The sequence below is a fragment of the Rhinoderma darwinii genome, chromosome 1 (genome assembly GCF_050947455.1).
Source record: "Rhinoderma darwinii isolate aRhiDar2 chromosome 1, aRhiDar2.hap1, whole genome shotgun sequence".
Classification (NCBI taxonomy): Eukaryota; Metazoa; Chordata; class Amphibia; order Anura; family Rhinodermatidae; genus Rhinoderma; species Rhinoderma darwinii.
The window spans coordinates 131,719,978-131,740,268 of NC_134687.1; positions in this window are offsets into that span (position 1 = coordinate 131,719,978).

The window sequence follows — 20,291 nt, forward strand, 5'->3', positions numbered from 1 at the left end:
CATTATACTGATAATGAGCCGTGCCCACCCCGAGATGACCCCAGTTTTGACCGTTTGTATAAACGGAGACCCCTATTAGACCGTTTCAGTGCCCGGTTTTCCCAAGCATACACCCCCGAGAAGTGTTTTTCTATTGATGAGTCCCTGGTACATTTTAAAGGGAGGGTTCAATTCCGCCAGTACCTGCCAGGTAAGAGGGCAAGGTATGGCGTGAAGATGTATAAGCTGTGCGAGAGTGCATCAGGGTATACCTACAGGTTTAGGATATATGAAGGAAAGGCCACCCCCAAACCAGACTGCATCCTGGACTACAATAGGTACATGGGAGGGATGGACTTGTCAAATCAAGTCCAGAAGCCCTACAGCGCCATGCGGTGTGGTATAAGAAGCTGGCCGGGCACATCATACAGATGGCTTTGTACAATGCGTACCTGCTACGTCGATGTGCAGGCCAGAGGGGAACTTTCCTGGAATTTCAAGATCTAATCTTTAGGGACCAGGAAGGGGGGGCACCCAGTACTTCTGGAAGCGAGGCCACACGCATCGTACCAGGGCAACACTTTCCAGGAGAAGTTCCCCAAACCGGTGGAAAGGGAAAGAGTCAAAAGAGGTGCAGAGTCTGCTATAAGAGGGGGATAAGGAAGAACACAATATATCAATGTGACACGTGTCCCGAAAAACCAGGGCTCTGTATAAAAGATTGTTTTAAAATGTATCATACATCCCTTGATTTTTAATTTAACCTGATGCACTCCGCACAGCTTACCCCCCTCATCTTTCCCTTCTGAGCCCTGCCGTATGCCCAGGCAGCTGATAACAGCCACATGTAGGGTATTGCCGTACCCAGGAGAACCCACATTACAATTTAGGGGGTGTATATCTCCGGTGGCGCATGCTGGGCACACTATATTGGACACTGAAATGGCATATATATATATATAAAATTGCAAATCTCACACTGCACCATCTGCTGCGCATTATCTTTTACACAGTACCTGTGGGGTCAAAATGCTCACTACACCTCTAGATGAATGTCTTAAGGGGTGTAGTTTTTAAAATGGGGTCACTTCTCGGGGGTTTCAACTGTACTGGTACCTCAGGGGCTTCTGCATACATGACTTAGCACCAGAAAAGCTCCAGTAGGCCAAATGGTGGTCCTTTTCTTCTGAGCCCTCCCATGGGCCCAAACGGCAGTTTATCACCACAAATGGGGTATTGCCGCACTAAGGACAAATTGGGCAACAAAATGGGTTATGTTGTTCCTTGTGAAAATAAGAAATTTTGATAAAAAATGACATCTTATTGGAAAAAATATCATTTTTTTCATTTCACAGCCCAATTCAAATAGGTGCTGTGAAAAAACTGTGCGGTCAAAATGATAACAAAAACCATAAATGAATTCCTTGAGGGGTGTAGTTTCCAAAATGGGGTCACTTCTGGTGGGTTTCCATTGCTTTGATATCTCTGGGCCTCTGCAAATGCGACATGGCACCCGAAAACCAATCCAGCAAAATCTGGACTCCAACAAACACATAGCGCTCCTTTCCGTCTGAGCCCTCCCATGGGCCCAAACGGCAGTTTATCACCACAAATGGGGTATTGCCGCACTAAGGACAAATTGGGCAACAAAATGTGGTATGTTGTTCCCTGTGAAAATAAGAAATTTTGATCAAAAATGACATCTTATTGGAAAAAATATCATTTTTTTCATTTCACAGCCCAATTCAAATAGGTGCTGTGAAAAAACTGTGCGGTCAAAATGATAACAAAAACCATAAATGAATTCCTTGAGGGGTGTAGTTTCCAAAATGGGGTCACTTCTGGTGGGTTTCCATTGTTTTGATACCTCAACACCTCTTCAAACCTGGCATGCTGCCTAAAATATATTCTAATAAAAAAGAGGCCTCAAAATGCACTAGGGGCTTCTTTGTTTCTAGGGCTTGTGTTTTAGTCCACGAGCGCACTAGAGGCACATGTGGGACATTTCTAAAAACTGCAGAATCTGGACAATACATATTTAGTAGTATTTCTCTGGTAAAACCTTCTCTGTTACTAAAAATAAATTGAATAAAATTGAAATTCAGCAGAAAAAATGAAATTTGCAAATTTCATTTCCACTTTGCTTTAATTCCTGTGAAATGCCTGAAGGGTTAAAAAACTTTCTATATGCTGTTTTGAATACTTTGAGGGGTCTAGTTTTTAAAATGGGGTGTTTTATGGGTGTTTCTAATACATAGGCCCCTCAAATACACTTCAGAACTGAACTGGCACCTTCAAAAAAAGGCTTTTGAAATTTTCTTAAGAATTTGAGAAATTGCTGTTTATGTTCTAAGCCTTGTAACGTCCAAGAAAAATAAAATAATGTTCAAAAAACGATGCCAATCTAAAGTAGACATATGGGAAATGTGAACTAGTAACTATTTTGGGTGGTATAACCGTCTGTTTTTCAAGCAGATGCATTTAAATTCTGAAAAATGCTATTTTTTGTAAATTTTCTCTAAATTTTGCAATTTTTCACAAATAAAGACTGAATATATCGACCAAATTTTACCACGAACATGAAGCCCAAAGTGTCACGAGAAAACAATCTCAGAATCGCTTGGATAGGTTTAAGCATTCCGACGTTATTACCACATAAAGTGAAATATGTCAGATTTGAAAAACGGGCTCTGAGCCTTAAGGCCCAAACTAGGCTGCGTCCTTAAGGGGTTAAAGAATGAAAATGAAAATGGCTCCCCCAAAAAATGGAGTGAAAAAGTGATATAAACCAATCTCATTTTATGCATAAGGGTCTGTTCACATCAGTGTTGCCCTTTCGTTGAGGGGTTCCGTAGGCGGTTCCGTTGAGGGGTTAACCCGGCGGAAACCTCTGACGGAACCCCTCAACGGAAGGGCATAGGCTGATGTGAACAGACCCAAAGGCTTCGTTCACATCTGCGCTAGGGCTCCGTTCGGTCCGAGCTTTCCGTCGGAACGGAGCCCTGACAGACACAGACGGAAACCATAAGTTGTTCAGTTGCCCAATCGGTATCTACGAGTTGTAAAGAAATTAAAAGGAAAAATGTCCTCACAAAATGGTCACATGAGTCCAGCCTAACATGATTTAGTTACAAGTACTAATATTTTGCTCCTTTGGCAGAGTGTTTCCAGGGAATATATGATGGGTCCATTAGGTGTGCACATCTTTCTGCGAAATGTCAAGCTGGAAATATTTCCTCTCTGTTTAAAGAGAATTTCAACTCCAATGCTTGCATTTATGTATAGACTTTTATTAGTAATCTTTGCAGAGATATTTGCTTTTATGCTCTCTGGCATAGCTACCATTTAAGCATAAATGAAAGTCAGATCTTTTGCCATATTGGTTATCACTTTACTATTAACCACTTAAGGACTGCCCGCCATAAGCCAGCTGTCCGAGATGTTGGGCAGCGGAATGTCGGATTTCTCGCTGTTAAGGTATGTTCACACGCAGTGTTTTCAGGCGTATTTCGGGGAGTTTACACCTCGAAAAACGCCTGAAAAAACAGAAGCTGAATGCCTACAAACATCTGCCCATTGAAATCAATGGGAAAAACAGCATTTAGTTCATAAAAAAAACGAAGCGTAAAAAGAAGTAGCATGTCACTTCTTGAGGCGGTTTTTGGAGCTGATTTTCTATTGAACACTATGAAAAACGCCTCAAAAAACACCTGAAAAGAAGCCTCAAAAGAAGCCTGAAAAAGAAGCTCCAAATTAAAAGAAGCTTCATTTGCAGGTTCAAAAACGCCTGAAAATCATAGGCTGTTTTCCCTGAAAACAGCTCCGTATTTTCAGACGTTTTTAGTCTAGCGTGTGAACATAACCTTAGGGCACGTTCAGACGTGGCGGAATTGCTGTGGAATTCTGCTGCGGACAGTCCACAGTGGAAATCCGCAGCAGACAATTTGTCCATTGGTTTCCACACCTATTTAGTTATCTTCGTGCAGACGTTGCGGAAAACTCGAATGCGGACCATAGGCTGCGGTGCAGAATTTTCTGTCCGCAGCATACACTGTCTGTTGCGGACTTGATGCGGAATTTCTTCATTGACTTCAATGACGTTTCAAAATTACGCAATGAAATCCGCAGATGTAATGTGTGTTGTGTTGCTGATTGCTTTCAGGAACAGGATATTTCATCATTCTGGCTGGACCTATGTGTGTCGAGGTCTATAGCCAGACTGGGATGGAATGTTTGAAAGAAAGCAGGGTGTGATCTGCGCCTGAATCCGCAACGACAAATCTGCAGCATTTTACTTAACATTTTAGCCAAATCCGCATCGGAATCTGTAACGCGGATTATATGCGGCATTGATGCGGACAGTGCACTCAAAGAGAAGACATAAGAGATTTTCTCTTGTTCTGTCTTTGATTTCATATACACAATGCTCTGCTCAATTGTCACTGATAAAGGGCAGATTTCCACTGTAACCGACCTCTGTATAAGAGACTAAAAATAAAAAAGTAAACACCCACCGACCCTCTTCTAACAATTATCCTGGCCACTTTACCCTAAATGTTATATGTACTATATAAAAATGTTATGTAATGGCAAATACAAATTTACTATCTATTTAAAGAAGCACTCCACTAAATTTTTTTTATCTTTGTCCCCGTTTGTAATGTACATTCGGTAAAAGGTAGGACAGGTAATCTTCTCACTGGGCGCTTTATTGCCGATCTATCATCTCCATTCTGACATTATTTCATGTAACCCAAATCTTACCGTGTCTGCTGTGTGGACCTGAAATTACTTTCTCTATTAATTCCTACAAGACTCACATTAAGCGTCTCATAGGAATGCACAGTAAGAGTGACTCCGGGTCCACACAGCAGACGCTGTAGGATTCAGGCAGTTACAGTGCGCGTCACGTGAATAACAGCGGCCCGGAACGAAGAAGATAGTTTGTCAATTTAGCACCATGTAAAAGAATTAACTGCCCTACCTTTTGGGAGAAAAGACTGCAATACCTGTGAATCGCCGCTAAATGCGTGTCAGAGATTCACAGTGAGCAAAAAGAAATGAAGGGGAAGCAACCCCTTCAAAACAGCTGATCAGCGGAGGTTCCGGGGGATATGCCATCAATTTTTACTGGCTGGAAAACCCCTTTAAACTGATCTGCACAAAAACAACTTTAATGTGTCTAGTGCAGAAGGACAAATATACCCCGGACCTGAACCGGTTATTTACAACTTGTATACAGACATGTATATTTACATACAATGATGTCCCTCAGCCTCCCACTGCCTATTCATTTTTTTACCCTGATGATCTGTCAAATGACCTTGGCAATGTCTCTGTGCAGTCATAGGTTATTGGCATAAAAGTGTTACCAAAAAGCTGGGTCTTTGGGGTGAATATATAAATATTAATGAGGCATTGAAAGCCTGGGATGTGTTAAGGTTTATTAATGTGCACGTTAGTATACACCATTCAGCCATAACTATTTTAAGCCTTGAGGTGACAACGATTTTTTTAGTTTTTCCATCACTGTGTTGCAAGAGTTTAACTTTTCCGTCAATGTAGCCATATGAGGGTTTGCTTTTTGCGGAACAAGTTGTTTTCTTCAATGACACGATTTTGGTTTACATATAATGTATTGAAAATTTTTTATAAATTTTCTCTTAGAGGGTAATAGAAAAAAACAACAATTCCGCAGTTGTTTTATAGGTTTTGTTTTAATGGAATTAACTGTGTGGTGTAAATGTCATGTTAACTTTATTCTGCGGTTTGATATAATCATACCAATTTGATATATTTATTTTATGTATTAATACTTTTGCACAATAAAAACACTTGAACAAAAAGTTTTTATATTATCATAATCTGGAAGGATGAACAAAAAACAGCAATTCTTGCACTGTTTTTAAGTTTGTAGTATGGGTCGTTATGGTCGCGGCGTTACCAATTATGTGTACTTTTATTTTTTTAATAGAAAAGTTCTTTTTGTGCATTTTATTTACCTTTTTTTATTTAATCCCTCTAGGGGACATGACGATGCGATCGCTTGATTGCTGATATAATACACTGCAATACTTCTCTATTCTAGTGTATTATGCCTGCCTAGGAGTACAAACATACACAACCTATATTTTACATCCATAAGTCAGGATGTGGAATTCACAGAACCTATAATATACCCCACCAAAAAAGAGAACAGTAATAACCACAGAACAATATATATACGAAAATACAAAATTAAATTTTATTGAAAATGAACACATTAATACATCACAAAATATAAAATATAGAGAGAAACTCTGATGGGGCCAAATAGTTGGAAAGAGGCCCAAGTATACAAAGAACAGAAAGGTAGTCAATCCAAATCATAGTATATATATATATATATATATATATATATATATATATATATATATATATATATATATATATATATACTGTGAAGGAAATAAGTATTTGATCCCTTGCTGATTTTGTAAGTTTGCCCACTGTCAAAGACATGAACAGTCTAGAATTTTTAGGCTAGGTTAATTTTACCAGTGAGAGATAGATTATATATTTTAAAAAAAACAGAAAATCACATAGTCAAAATTATATATATTTATTTGCATTGTGCACAGAGAAATAAGTATTTGATCCCCTACCAACCATTAAGAGTTCAGCCTCCTCCAGACCAGTTACACGCTCCAAATCAACTTGGTGCCTGCATTAAAGACAGCTGTCTTAAATGGTCACCTGTATAAAAGACTCCTGTCCACAGACTCAATTAATCAGTCTGACTCTAACCTCTACAACATGGGCAAGACCAAAGAGCTTTCTAAGGATGTCAGGGACAAGATCATAGACCTGCACAAGGCTGGAATGGGCTACAAAACCATAAGTAAGACGCTGGATGAGAAGGAGACAACTGTTGGTGCAATAGTATGAAAATGGAAGACATACAAAATTACTGTCAATCGACATCGATCTGGGGCTCCATGCAAAATCTCACCTCGTGGGGTATCCTTGATCCTGAGCTCAGCCGAAAACTACACGGGGGGAACTTGTTAATGATCTCAAGGCAGCTGGGACCACAGTCACCAAGAAAACCATTGGTAACACATTACGCCGTAATGGATTAAAATCCTGCAGTGCCCGCAAGGTGCCCCTGCTCAAGAAGGCACATGTACAGGCCCGTCTGAAGTTTGCAAATGAACATCTGGATGATTCTGAGAGTGATTGGGAGAAGGTGCTGTGGTCAGATGAGACTAAAATTTAGCTCTTTGGCATTAACTCAACTCGCCGTGTTTGGAGGAAGAGAAATGCTGCCTATGACCCAAAGAACACCGTCCCCACTGTCAAGCATGGAGGTGGAAACATTATGTTTTGGGGTGTTTCTCTGCTAAGGGCACAGGACTACTTCACCGCATCAATGGGAGAATGGATGGAGCCATGTACCGTCAAATCCTGAGTGACAACCTCCTTCCCTCCACCAGGACATTAAAAATGGCTCGTGGCTGGGTCTTCCAGCACGACAATGACCCGAAACATACAGCCAAGGCAACAAAGGAGTAGCTCAAAAAGAAGCACATTAAGGTCATGGAGTGGCCTAGCCAGTCTCCAGACCTTAATCCCATCGAAAACTTATGGAGGGAGCTGAAGATCCGAGTTGCCAAGCGACAGACTCGAAATCTTAATGATTTACAAATGATCTGCAAAGAGGAGTGGGCCAAAATTCCATCTAACATGTGTGCAAACCTCATCATCAACTACAAAAAATGTCTGACTGCTGTGCTTGCCAACAAGGGTTTTGCCACCAAGTATTAAGTCTTGTTTGCCAAAGGGATCAAATACTTATTTCTCTGTGCACAATGCAAATAAATATATATAATTTTGACAATGTGATTTTCTGTTTTTTTTTTTTTTTTTTTTTTAATATATAATCTATCTCTCACTGGTAAAATTTACCTAGCCTGAAAATTCTAGACTGTTCATGTCTTTGACAGTGGGCAAACTTACAAAATCAGCAAGGGATCAAATACTTATTTCCTTCATTGTATATATATATATATATATGTAAGAACCACAGGACAAAGGAACGGCACCAGGTTGCATTGGCACATGTTGGGTCGATGTTTCCCACATGTAGAACCTTTCAGAAAACCGCCCCTGTTCACTTACCGTAGACCACCCAATTTGAGAGATAAGTTAGTCAAATCGGACTTTGGTCCATCAAGAATTAAACGACAGACCTTTTTATCTTTGCCGAGGAAGGGTTGTTTCCCATGTCTCAGTTGTATGAACTGCACGCTTTTGGTCAAGGGCAGTCAGTTTGTGCATCCTGATACTGGTAAACAATTCTTCATCAATTACTTTTTGACATGTAATACTGAATTCATTATCTATGTACTCCAATGCCCTTGCCGTCTCCTGTATGTAGGAGAAACGACACTTGATGCTAAAACGAGACTGAACCAACACCGCTATACTATACGAAAAAAGAGACTTGACCTTCCGGTCTCTAAACATTTTTCTGACTTTAAACACGGTGAAAGAGACTTGAAATTTTGGATAGTAGATCATGTGCCCCCACTACGCAGGGGTGGCGATAGAGTTAGATTGTTGAAACGCCGCGAGTTGCAGTGGATTTACAGATTAGGTACACTTAAACCAGGTGGTTTAAACGTTGAGTTTCCTCTGGGTACCGTTATTAAATAAATTTTGTATACAGTTACACCTCTTACATTAGATTTTCAATCCACGCCTTCTTTGGTTTTAGGATTGATTACCATTTCATGTCCTTTTCAAAAAATGTATTACATGTTTTTAATACACTTCTCTTTATTCACAGATCACGTATTTTCATATCACATCGCGGCATTGATCGACTCACCGATACTGGGACTGGCTCATTTATACAAAAGAAATACGCTAATTGTAATTCCTGTTGAAAATCTTGACAACTATAATTAGTATTTTCAAATGCATTGAGATGCGCCAATATTTGACATGTGGTTTGAGTTAGATATGTGCAACTTTTGCGCTATATGTGTATATATATATTTATATATATGTATACACTATCAGGAGTTGATTTATCTTTTCAGAATACCCGTGATTTAGGGTTCTGTATTTAATCCTCTACGTAGTAGACTGAGGTTTCTTTATATATACACATACACTACCGTTCAAAAGTTTGGGGTCACCCAGACAATTTTGTGCTTTCCATGAAAACTCACACTTATATTTATCAAATGAGTTGCAAAATGACTAGAAAATATAGTCAAGACATTGACAAGGTTAGAAATAATGATTTTTATTTGAAATAATGATTATCTCCTTCAAACTTTGCTTTTGTCAAAGAATGCTCCATTTGCAGCAATTACAGCATTGCAGACCTTTGGCATTCTAGCTGTTAATTTGCTGAGGTAATCGGGAGAAATTTCACCCCATGCTTCTAGAAGCCCCTCCCATAAGTTGGATTGGCTTGATGGGCACTTCTTGCGTACCATACGGTCAAGCTGTTCCCACAACAGCTCTATGGGGTTGAGATCTGGTGACTGCGCTGGCCACTCCATTACAGATAGAATACCAGCTGCCTGCTTCTTCCCTAAATAGTTCTTGCATAATTTGAAGGTGTGCTTTGGGTCATTGTCCTGTTGTAGGATGAAATTGGCTCCAATCAAGCGCTGTCCACAGGGTATGGCATGGCGTTGCAAAACGGAGTGATAGCCTTCCTTATTCAAAATCCCTTTTACCGTGTACAAATCTCCCACTTTACCAGCACCAAAGCAACCCCAGACCATCACATTACCTCCACCATGCTTGACAGATGGCGTCAGGCACTCTTCTAGCATCTTTTCAGTTGTTCTGCGTCTCACAAATGTTCTTCTGCGTGATCCAAACACCTCAAACTTCGATTCGTCTGTCCATAACACTTTTTTCCAATCTTCCTCTGTCCAATGTCTGTGTGCTTTTTCCCATATTAATCTTTTCCTTTTATTAGCCAGTCTCAGATATGGCTTTTTCTTTGCCACTCTGCCCTGAAGGCCAGCATCCCGGAGTCGCCTCTTCACTGTAGACGTTGACACTGGCGTTTTGCGGGTACTATTTAATGAAGCTGCCAGTTGAGGACCTGTGAGGCGTCTATTTTTCAAACTAGAGACTCTAATGTACTGGTCTTGTTGCTCAGTTGTGCAGTGGGGCCTCCCACTTCTCTTTCTACTCTGGTTAGAGCCTGTTTGTGCTGTCATCTGAAGGGAGTAGTACACACCGTTGTAGGAAATCTTCAGTTTCTTTGCAATTTCTCGCATGGAATAGCCTTCATTTCTAAGAACAAGAGTTTAATTGAACCCACAAATGTAATGCTCCAGATTCTCAACTAGCTCAAAGGAAGGTCAGTTTTATAGCTCCTCTAAACAGCAAAACTGTTTACAGCGGTGCTAACATAATTGCACAACGGTTTTCAAGTGTTTTCTAATCATCCATTAGCCTTCTAACACAGTTAGCAAACACAATGTACCATTAGAACACTGGAGTGATGGTTGCTGGAAATGGGCCACTATACACCTATGTAGATATTGCATTAAAAAAAACTGACGTTTGCAGCTAGAATAGTCATTTAGCACATTAACAATGTATAGAGTGTATTTCTGATTAATTTAATGTTATCTTCATTGAAAAAACTGTGGTTTTCTTTCAAAAATAAGGAAATATGTGCAATTTTTGCGCTATATGTGTATATATATATATATATATATATATATATATATATATGTATATATATATATATATATATATGTATACACTATCAGGAGTTGATTTATCTTTTCAGAATACCCGTGATTTAGGGTTCTGTATTTAATCCTCTACGTAGTAGACTGAGGTTTCTTTATATATACAGATACATATTTGGCATTCTAGTACATATTGTCTTCCTGTATTAAATAGGAGTGATAAAGGTTTTTCCCCTTCACTCGTAAAATTCCATTTCTCATTGTGGATTTTCTTCGCACGTCTATGATTGGCATTTGCCCTCTTCGGGTATTGCTGATTGGCGTTCCCTTCGTGACTGCGCATGCGTGACATGCGCAGCACGAATACTAATGCTTCTGACAGCTCGACAATGGTGATTGCAGCACATGTTTTGTGTTTACATTGGATCCGGATCCTTACTCTCGGTGAGTCCCTCAAGTGTAGTGATATCTACACATGTGCACGATCCTATCTAATTATATACAATTAAAAGATTGTTAGACTATATAACTTTCTGTAATGTATTATTTTATGTATTACAGTCCTGTTGTGATAGTATCTTTATAACACATTCCTCACTCATTTAATGTTGCATATATGAATTCACTATGTACCTTTTGGCAACCTTATATGTGTTGTTGCATTTTATTGGCACTACTTTTTTATAATATTGGTTCTCTTATAAATGTGTGGTCATGACATGAATCTGTTCACTTGAGAAAGGCTCCTGTGTTGAGCTGAAACTTTGTGTGTATATGGACCAATAAAGCACCTTTTTCTACTTTGCTTATACCTTGGAATGCTGCCTCATTTTTGGATCCTACTACAGCCGGTCTGTTAGCCCTGACCTGGGCAGGTCGGCACCCACCTACGATTTACAAGGCTGTGCGGCTGACATTGTATTTGGACTTTTATATATATATATATATATATATATATATATATATATATATATATATATATAGATATATATATATATAGATATACATGGTAATGGCTCAGACAATACCAGTTATAATCGAAAGGATGAAATGGATGTATAAGTATAATAGCTAGTCATACGGATCTATCCACCACATAAACATCAGAATAACAATCTGGAAGGCAATAACTAGTGGATAAAGTCAAAGCGAGAAATTACCTTTGGACATAGTGAAAGGCTGTGTCACAGAATACCTCGACGCGCATTTGCAGCTTCGTCAGGAGGTAGTTATAATTAAAATAGGAGGCATATACAGGGCTGCACCTACCATGAGGCGACTGGAGCCTCTGGCCTCAGGCGGCACCCTGCAGAGAGGGGGCGGCATTCCAGAGCTGCTGGCCGACGTTTCCACCACTTATCAGCAGTTGCAAGATGTGCTGCCTCCTTAAGAGAACATTTCTCCTGGGCCACCTTAATAACCCCCCTGACTTCCCCCCTGCTCTCCACTCACCTGTTGCTTTTGTAATATGATCCTGCTCAGTGTGGGATGGAGAGGGTGGAGAGCAGGGTGTCTGCACTGCACTGCTGTCGGCATGAAGAGGCTGAGAGGAAATCCTGCCATGAACTCACCACCTCTTCTACTGATTTTCTCTGGAGTCTCCCTGCACAGCGAGAAAAGATCCATATAGGCAGCAGCCTGCACAAAAGGTAACTGTAATGTATATGTGTAATGCGTACTGTATGTGTAATGTATGTGTGTGTATATATATTTGAGGATGTAATGTACTGTATGTGTATATTTGTGTAATGTATGTTTGTATGTATGTACAGTATGGCCTCACGCACAGAACCGTTTATTCGCAGGCGTAATTTATTCGCATATTTGTGGATAAATTGCGGATCCATTCATTTCTATGGCCCTAAGCACGCGACCGTGGTTTACACGGATCCATGTTGGGGCCGCAAATCTGGACTGCAAAAACTCAAAACAAGTACTTTTACGGTCCGGATTTGCGGATTTACCAATAATGGTGAATTGTTGTGGATCCGTGAATCCTAATTATACACGAATGCACAACTAACTAGTGCGGTCGTGTGCATGAGGCCATAGTGTGTGTAATGTGCGTGTGTGCACGCGCGTGTGTGTGTATATATATATATATATATATATATATATATACACACACACACACACACACACACACACACACACAGGAAAGCTGATAAGAAACGAAGCAGCAGAGCGCTCACCCGAGCACTTCTGCTGTTTCGTTTTAGCGATCAGGGGGTATTAAGGTTGCAGACCCCCAATGATCAAAACTTCTGACATTTTACTATGGCATGTCAAAGGTTTTTTTTTTAAAGTTGAATTACACTTAAAAGGAAAGTTATTTAGTTTTTTTAATGTGTTTTAAGTTATGGGCCTATTTTTTCTAACTTTTTTAATATGTTCTATAATGTAACTGTATTTATTCATATATTTGTACTAATAAAGATGGGGCAGCCATCTTTATTAGCATCTGTGTATGTGTTTCTGCATGACACATACACAGGTGCTATATGGTGCACGCAGGGTATAGAGTCGACTCCCATCCCTACTTTCCTATCCCCTGCTGGAGCCGATCTAGCTTTAAACTGTGCATGCTCTGTGGCATGTACGGTTCACAAGGACCCTCGCTTCTAGGGGGAAGACGAGCGCCATTTTATCTAAGAGCGACAGCCACTGCAGTCATCGCAGGAGTTGTCTGTCAATTGAAATTAATTGCCAGGCCCTGCCTGCTGTGAATGCAGGACCGCCCGTCAATTCATTTGAATTGCCGCCTCCTCCTGCCCCACACCCTTAAGGCCTTATTCACACGACAGTGAAAAACGGCCATGTGATGGACGTTCTTTTAACGTTTGTTTAACAGCCTGTGAATAATGGGCGTCAAAAAATAGGATATGTCATTTTAACGGCCTGATCGCCCCCATAGAAGTCAATGGATCAGTTTTTAACGGCTGTCAATACATGTAACAACCGTTAAAAACGGATCTGTGACATGGGCATTTGCAAGGGAATTACTAGTTCCCTTGCTGGCTATCGGCGGCGCGATGACATACTCACCAATGCGGACACTCACCAATGCAGCGCTGTCTTCTTCTGGTGTGGTCGCTAGTTTCACGGGTTCTGCGAAGGTGACGCGATGACGTCATCGCGTCGCCTTCGCAGATAACGTGAGACTAGCGACCAGACCAGAAGACGACAGCGCTGCATCGGTGAGTATGTATGGCATTTATGTCGGCCTGTGTGGCATCATATACAGGAGGGCTGGGTGGCATCATATACAGGGAGGTGTGTGGCATCATATACAGGGAGGCTGTGTGGCATCATATACAGGGAGGCTGTGTGTCATCATATATAGGGAGGTGTGTGGCATCATATACAGGGGGGCTGTGTGGCATCATATACAGGTAGGCTGTGTGGCATCATATACAGGGAGGTGTGTGGCATCATATTCAAAGAGGTGTGTGGCATCTTATACAGGGAGGTGGGTGGCATCATATACAGGGAGGTGTGTGGCATCATATACATGGACGTGTGTGGCATCATATACAGGGAGATGTGTGGCATCATATGAAGGGACGTGTGTGGCATCATATACAGGGAGGCATGTGGCATCATATACAGGGGGCTGTGTGGCATTATATACAGGGAGGTGTGTGGCTTTATATACAGGGAGGTGTGTGGCATATATAAGAGGTGTGTGGCATCATATACAGGGAGGCTGTAAATAGTGTCTAGGTGAACATGTGACCTTCTTTTGGGTGTTTTCAGGGGGTTGGGACAAAAACAGCCCGACCAATGAAATTAATCAGTTTTTTTTAATGGCCATTAAAAACGGACAGATGGACTGGAAATGGATGAGAATTTGGAGACACTGATGCAAAACGGCCATGAAATACTGACAGTTGATCAGTTTTTAATGGACATTTTTTTTCCACTGTCGTGTGAATATAGCCTTACCTAACACTTCAATGCGACCAGACCAGAAGAAGACAGCGCTGCATCGGTGAGTATGTATGGCATTTATGTCGGCCTGTGTGGCATCATATACAGGAGGGCTGGGTGGCATCATATACAGGGAGGTGTGTGGCATCATATACAGGGAGGCTGTGTGGCATCATATACAGGGAGGCTGTGTGTCATCATATATACCTTGTTTCCCCGATAGTAAGACACCCCCGATTGTAAGACGTATCGGGGGTTTCAGGGGGGTCGGCTAATATAAGCCGTACCCCGAAAGTAAGACATATGTCTTACTTTCGGGGAAACACGGGGGTATATCCGTCCTCAGCAGCTGCTAGTTCGCGCAGGAGGACGGATATATCCGTCCTGTGATGGCGCGGGTACTGAGACTGTACCCACGCGATCAGCGGCAGGAGCACGGCTGTTATACACAGCCTGGCTCCTGCTGCAACTGCCGGAATCGAAGCGCGCGCCGATTCCGGCAGTTTAACCCATTAAATGCCGCTGTCAATAGTGACAGCGGCATTTAATGTGTTTGACAGAGGGGGGAGCTCCCTCTGTCACCCGATCGGCGCCCCCGCAAACAAATCGCGGGTCGCCGTCGGGTTTCCATGACAGCCGGGGGTCTAACAAAGACCCCCAGGTCTGCCTTCAGCATCTGCCTGTTAGGCGATGCCGGAGGCATGATCTAATAAGTTGCCTGTCAGTTTTACACTGACAGGCAATAATGCTTCGGTATACTAAGTATACCAAAGCATTATATATGCGATCGGCACATCGCATAGTGAAGTCCCCTGGTGGGACTAAAAAAAAAAAATGTAAAACAGTTAAATAAAGTTTGTGAAAAAAAAAATAATAATAATTCGACAATTTTTTTCCAATATAAGACATACCCCGAAAGTAAGACATAGTGGGGCTTTTGGGGATAAAAAGAAAGTAAGACACTGTCTTACTTTCGGGGAAACACGGTAGGGAGGTGTGTGGCATCATATACAGGGGGGCTGTGTGGCATCATATACAGGTAGGCTGTGTGGCATCATATACAGGGAGGTGTGTGGCATCATATTCAAAGAGGTGTGTGGCATCTTATACAGGGAGGTGGGTGGCATCATATACAGGGAGGTGTGTGGCATCATATACATGGACGTGTGTGGCATCATATACAGGGAGATGTGTGGCATCATATGAAGGGACGTGTGTGGCATCATATACAGGGAGGCATGTGGCATCATATACAGGGGGCTGTGTGGCATTATATACAGGGAGGTGTGTGGCTTTATATACAGGGAGGTGTGTGGCATATATAAGAGGTGTGTGGCATCATATACAGGGAGGCTGTAAATAGTGTCTAGGTGAACATGTGACCTTCTTTTGGGTGTTTTCAGGGGGTTGGGACAAAGACAGCCCGACCAATGAAATTAATCAGTTTTTTTTAACGGCCATTAAAAACGGACAGATGGACTGGAAATGGATGAGAATTTGGAGACACTGATGCAAAACGGCCATGAAATACTGACAGTTGATCAGTTTTTAATGGACATTTTTTTTCCACTGTCGTGTGAATATAGCCTTACCTAACACTTCAATGTGACTAATAGTAACCCCAGTCACATAGCTAATACAGGGACTCTTCTGTCACTTTAGGAGTCCATGCATTAGCATTTTCTGGTGCACGGGACCTCCCAGATACGTCAGAATTATTAATAACGATTAATATTTCTGCCGGATCTCTAGTTCCTGTGTGCCATAGGAACTACAGTTCATTGACCTCTAGTTTCTATTGCAGCGCAGGGGAGAAGAAAGAAGACAGGAGATTGCAGTAGGTGGGTATAAGTATTTTTATTTTTCATACTGGTTATGTTTTGTTTTGTTGTCCATTTGGACAACATCGTAGATTCGTTGGATTACTTCGATGATCTACATTTTTTTTTAAATAAAATGGTCAGAGGGTTATGTGAGGAAGTTTTTATTTAAATTAAAAAAATTGTTTTTTATGTCTTTTTATTATACTTTATTACCATCTTCGTAATAGCCGCTGTCTGACAGCATCCATTACTAAGGCTAGGGCTTACTGTTAGCCAGTAAAAAGGCTAGTATCAACCTCTCATTATTACCCCGGTACCCAACGCCACCAGGGGTACCGGGAAGAGCCGGGTACGATCCAATACCTGAACATCTGAAGTGACGGCCGGACACCGTCATCCCTTCAGATGTTCAGGTATTGGATCGTACCCGGCTCTTCCCGGTACCCCTGGCGGCGTTGGGTACCGGGGTAATAATGAGAGGTTGATGCTAGCCTTTTTACTGGCTAACAGTAAGCCCCAGCCTAAGTAATGGATGCTGTTAATCAGATAGCGGCCATTACACTGGCGGTAATAATGTATTAAAAAAACAGATGGACATAAGAAACATTTTTTAATTGAAATAAAAACTCCCTCACTCAACCCACTTTCACAATTTTATTTAAAAAATAAAATAAAACATAGCTCGTGAAAGTAGTCCAATAAATCTACGACGTAGTCCAAACGGTCCATTGGAACCAACCGGAAAAATAAAAAAAGTGTATGAAAAATAAAAAAATATACACTTTCCTTCTCCCCTGCAACGCACTAGAAACTAGAGGTCAAAGAAAAATAATTCCCTTTGGTTAAAGGGCTGGGGTAGTGGCGGGTTTCACTCATGTCGCCCACCACTACTACCTCCTTTATAATCAGGGTCACTAGGGTTATGCCTAGTTCCCCTACCTTTCCTTGTACTAACCTTAGTCTACTTGCTTTGCTACTAAGTAAGCGTATAAGCGTATACGACTGAGTAAATACAATTGTATAGTAAATAAAGGGTAATATTTATTACTAACAATAATCACACTTACACATAAAATACACCAAACACAGAACACAGTAACTGATCACAGTATAGTATCAGTATACCCCAATACATATAACAAGTTAATATATACTGAGTATACTCACACTATATGTAGTACAGTATAAACACGGTATCACAATCCTACGTTATACCACCACCCACTTACCTAAACATACATATGAATACAGTTACAATACAATACACATGCTCACTGTTTCTGTACCACGCCCTCCTAGCAATAACTGGCCCTGTGCACTAAAGGGTTAACACGGAACGAGGGGAATGGGTTGCTGTGTACCAGGGGATAGCAGGTAAATGGTGGGAAAGGGTTAAACAGGTACCAGGGGATGTACAGGTACCAGGGGATATGCAGGTAAAGGGTTGAAGTAAGGAGGGGGAGAGCGTTACATGTAGCTGCTGCTACACGTGGATACTTAGCGGTTCATGTGGTCCAAAGTTGGTGAGTTGGTCTCTCATGAGGGAGGCAGGAACAAGAAAGCGAGTGTGGGACAGTTGACCCTCTTATACCTTGTCTGTGCACATCTCATTATCTGGTGAGGGGGGGGGGCAAGCAGTTGGAACTTCCGGCATCCTGGAAATACAGGATTTGTTCACTGCTTATGGCTTCCACCCCCCCCCAGGGTGTTTCATTACCTGGTGAGGGGAGGGTAGGAATATACACCTTTCTGGAGGGACAAATATATGTACCTACACTCACATGTACATAGATATAAATATATAAAACACTTCCCTTTACAATCCCCCTGTTGTCGGGAACATGACAATAAAATTCGTGGAAATGTTTGTGCTGTATTATCCCCTCAACCTTGTTACTGGTAATGGTCGTAGACATCACTTCCTGCCAGTCCTCAAACTCAAAAGTCCATATAATGTAACTCACAGTCCATAGAAATGCAAAGCCCATCGAACAAACCTCAACGTCCATAGACAGAACCTCAATGTCCATAAAACGAAGCTGAAAGTCCATAGAAACTCAAAGTCTATAACAAAACTCAAAGTCCTTGATCTTCTTCTTTTTTGGATCTTGATCTTTCTTTATGAATCTCTTCCTCATTAGCGGTGTCAGCAGGTCTTTCCAGCAGCCGATCCCATTTTAGCATGCCGACCCGTGTAAGGTCACTTGTGCCCTCACATGTTCAGCCTTGGAGTGGCTTAGCCCTGCCTTTAGACAACCTTCCTTCAATACAGTGCGTTAGTCGACCCTTGCAGCACCACCTTCAACTGGGTGTGTGGTCAACTTGACTTCTTCCAAATCTCCCAAGCACCTTAATTGAAGACGCAATCTTTGTGGGCCGATACCCAGGTCTCTACCATGGCAGGTTAGCATCCCCAAGTAGGAGGTGATGTTTTGGTACCCGATATCTAATTGCTGGGCGGAACATCCTTCCATTTACGCTCTACCTAACATTCAATCCATCATCTTATGAACCATACCAGTTCTAAGGTTGAGATGGCAATTACCTACAAGGGTGTGTGTGTGTGTGTGTGTGTGTGTGTGTGTACCTTACCTGTAGCTAGGGGTTCCTACACACTACCCAATCATACACACAAAATGTAAAATAATCAAACATACAAAAATATTCCCCCAAACCATAGGTACATGTACATATAGAGATTCATGCTCAAATAGCATCTCTCACTACTTCTCCATAAACACGTGCAAGGTACTCATGCAAATGGGGTGACTACAGGCTGTAACTATATGCCCACCTATACATACACACTGACTCACTGTGAGACAGGCATGTCCTCACTGAGTATGCCTATGTTGCGGACACATATCTACACCTAGAATGTCTATATGTACACCTTGAATGTTTTTGTACAACACATTGATACAGATTTACACTTTACAAATATATATAAATACACACACAATAAACAATTCTGTGTCGCAGGACTGTATCATTATTATGTCCTTAGTCCTAATTCATTCTTTTATGCCTGACCTAGTTTACTTGGTCGGTAAGTCCTTTCACCCATCAGTACAATCACAGGGTGGCTGAGCAGGTAGAAGAACAAAATTGCTTTGGGGTTGTACCCAAACAGGCTCTCCCACCAGGACACCGCTGAGCGTCTTTTCAGGAAATGGGATGGAGGCTCGATTCTCAGACTCTTTAAGCTTCTCTACGATATCCTTTTCCTCACTGAACTCAAGAGGGATCATATGGAGTCTTACAGGAGCATCTGGGCGGATATCGAGCCTCTACTCAGGGGTGACTGGAGTTCTTCCATTCTGCTACACCGATACCTGTGACAATACAAAAAGGTACAATGCTCCTTCGAGGAGTATTCCTCTTCCAGTGCAATTAGTCGCACAGATGGTGTAGTAAACATATTGCACTCGGTACCAACTCCAATACCCTTGACCCATGTATCTTAAGCTTAAAGAGGGTATTGGGTTGATCTTCATCTCACAGGTCCCCTCAGTATCTCAACACTGGTGTCTAAGCACCCGGTCCTTACTACCTTGGCAAAGGATCGTATCCTCCTCCTTTCAACATCCATCTGTACAGACAGATATGGATGACTGCCCTTATAGGTTAGGATATATAAGGGGAGCTGTAGATGAAGCATTGTTTTGTGCTTCTGCACAATACTCAGGTTTGTGGAACTATATCCCTGTCTTACCAAACCCATTATCTTAAACTCAAGATATGGGTGTAATGCCAGGAGTACCTCCCCCTGTCAACCTTTCCTAAAAACCACTCCAGTTAAACACAAAAGAATCAGCCATACTTTTTATTCGCTGTTTTTAAT